Source organism: Macaca thibetana, chromosome 11 (genome assembly GCF_024542745.1).
Source record: "Macaca thibetana thibetana isolate TM-01 chromosome 11, ASM2454274v1, whole genome shotgun sequence".
Lineage (NCBI taxonomy): Eukaryota > Metazoa > Chordata > Mammalia > Primates > Cercopithecidae > Macaca > Macaca thibetana.
In genome coordinates, this window is record NC_065588.1 from 65,455,809 (window position 1) to 65,458,930 (window position 3,122).

A 3,122-nucleotide genomic window follows, 5' to 3' on the forward strand; every position below is an offset into this window, starting at 1 on the left:
CTGGAGTGTAGTGGCACGATCTTGGTTCACTGCAACCTCCGCTTCCCATCTCAAGTGATCTCCCAGCCTCAGCCTCAAGTAACTGGGACCACAGGCATGGGGCACCACGACCAGCTCATTTTTGTATTTTTTTGTACAGATGGGGTTTCACCATGTTTCCCAGGAGGGTCTCAAACTCCTGGGCTCAAGTGATTCGCCTACCTTGACCTCCCAAAGTGCTAGGATTACACACATGAATCACTGCACCCAGCCCTGTACCTTGCTTTTTAATGTTTAAATATATATTGCAAACATACTATATCTGTATATAATTCCTTAATTTTGTGTATGACTACATATTATCTCATTGTATATATGTGTGACATAATTTATGTAATCAGTTTGCTCTTCAGTGCATGTAGGTTTTTTCCAGTGTTTTCCTGTAATAAATGATGCTGAAGCGGAAACTTATGCGTGTCATTTTACACATGTGAAACTGTAGTGGACAAAATCCTAGAAATGAATTGGCTGAGGAAGTGTGTAGTTTTGACAGATAACAACATAGCCAACATGATCTTGAGGAGACTGAACATTCTTCCACCAGCAATGTATGAAAGTGTCTGTTTCTCTATATCCTTGCTAACATAGGATTTTGTCAAGCCTTTTGATTTTTGCCAATGTAATAGACCAAAAGTAGCATCAGATTACAGTTTAATTCACATTTCTTGTATTATGAATGTCATTAAGCATCCTTTTTTTCCTTTTAGGCACCCAAATTTTTATTTACCAAACTCCTGCTTTATTTTAATATTACAAACACTATATAGACATTATAAACCAAATTACTCTCTTTTTGACTGAGAGTTGTGATAAGAACCATTCTTGTTACAAAATGGTGGCAGGTCTATGCCTGCTTTTATGTTTTTCTGGCCTCTCTCAACCTCAAGCTGTCACTTCCCTGTCCTTTCTTGGTTGTCACTTAACTATTCTAACCCCTGTAAAATGGGGACTAAAAGTACCAACCTCATTGTAAGGAGGTTTAAGGGAAGGCCCAGCACTAAGCCAGGCTCTCAGGAACAGTTCTTCCTTGCCCTTCAATATATATAGCTCTCTCTCACCTGTCATGGGCTGAAGAACCAGTGAACCTATAAACCAAGCACCACGGGCATAAGTCTGTAGGCCAAGTGAAGCACTGGATGGTAAAGTACATTGGCTTTGTGACCCCACTGCCAACTTCAGGCTAAGGAAGGACTAACTTAGCAGTTCCAAGACCACTGAGCTGGTTCCCAATGGATGTCTCCTTCATACCCCCATCATGACCAGGGTTTGAGGAGGTGCCTCTCAGCTTCCCCTGTCACACTTGGAACCATATGAGGGATGCAGTAGAGGTCAAAAACTGAGGAATCAACCTTAGGGAGTCAATGGGGGACACTGCCAAACACATCTCAAGGTTGGTGTCATTTGCTCTTGGGGAGGAAAGCTGGGGCCTGGGTAAGGACAGCAACTGGAAGGTGAAGGGCAGGCCTGCCTTTAAGCAGTAGTAGTGATCAGGCTTGAAGGGCCATCATGGGTCATGCCCAGGTACTGGGCCTGCTTCGTGGTCAGCTTGGTCAGCTTCATGTTCAGCTTGCACAGGCGGGCTTCAGTCACTGCCTCATCCAGCTGGGGCTGGATGTTCACCTTCTCCACAGCATTCTCGTTGAGCTACTTGACATTGATCTCCATGTCAAAGGGTCCAATGTTATTCACTGGCAACATCCTTCATCTGCTCAATGTGCTGGCCAAGGATGATATTGAAAAAGTCTGGTCGTGTCAAAGATGTTGCCATCCTGGCAGGCCTCCTCCATGGTAGTCACCTCATAGCCCTCAGTAGCAGCCTGCAGTGTGTTGAGTGGGTTGATTTTGGTGATGATTATGCAAGCCCCAAAACCTTTCAGGGCCTGGACACAACCATTGCCCACATCACCACAGACCACCACCGCAGCTACCTTGCCAGCAATCATCACATCTGTGGCCCACTTGATATTATCCATGTGGGACTGCTGGCAGACATAGAGGTTTTCAAACCTGCTCTTCTTGATGGAGTCACTGACATTGATGGTGGGCATCCTCATGATCCCGCTGGCCATCATCCTGTGGACCCAGTCATGGTCTCCTCAAAGATGCCTCAGCTGACTGACAGAAGCTGTGGGTACCTGGTGTAAATGAGGTTGGTTGAGGCCACCAGCATCATCCAGAATCATGTTGAGGGGCCTATCTTTGAAATACAGTACCTGCTCGATGCACCACAGGTACTGTCATCTCTTTCACCCTTCCAGGTGCACACTGGAATGCCAGCCTTGGCTATGGCAGCTGCCACATGGTTCTAGGTGGAGAAGATGTTGCAGCTGGACCACTGCATCTCAGCACTTGAGGTAATGAGGGTTTCAGTGAGGACAATGGTCTCCATTGTCATTTTCAGGCAGCTAGTGATGTGAGTGCCTTTCAGTGGCTTGGAGCCAGGAACAACTTCCTCATGTACATCAGGCCCACCACATCAGCCTCCACAATGTCCAGGGCCTTGTGTCCCCAGGCGTCCAGGCTGATGTCAGTGACTGTGTCGGGCAGTTTGTCAGACATGCTGGTGGTGCTTGTGCATGGAATGATGGACACAGGCGAAGGGGGCTGGGACTCTGACATGGGGCGCGCAGTGCTGGGCAGGCCTAGCAACTTTTTATATGCTTAAAATCCATATGCATTTCCTTTTTTGAGTCATGTGTCTGTTTGTTACTCATTTTTTCATAGGGTGGTTGTTTTGTTTTTGTTTTTTTTCTTATCAATTTATATTTGCTCTTCCTTCATGGGCAACATAGCAAGACCTCATCTCTCTCCAAAAAAAAAAAAAAAAAAAAGGAGCCAGGCATGGTGGTGCATGCCTGTAGTCCTAGCTACTTGGGTAAGTGAGGCAAAAGGATTGCTTGAGCCCAAGAGGTTGAGGCTGCAGTGAGCCATGATCACATCACTGCACTCCAGCCTGAATGATATGAGACCCTGTCTTGAAATAAAATAAAATTGAATTTAAAAAAATTAGAAGTAATTATGTATGTATATTACTGGATACTAATTATAAAAAGAGAAAATTTGTGTTATTAATAACATGAAGA

General features: G+C 45.1%; 1 pseudogene; it reads right to left on the minus strand.

Moving 5' to 3' along the window:
• Positions 1-1,333: 1,333 nt before the first annotated feature.
• LOC126931631 (adenosylhomocysteinase-like) lies at positions 1,334-2,598 on the minus strand (annotated as a pseudogene).
• Between the last annotated feature and the right edge of the window lie 524 nt (positions 2,599-3,122).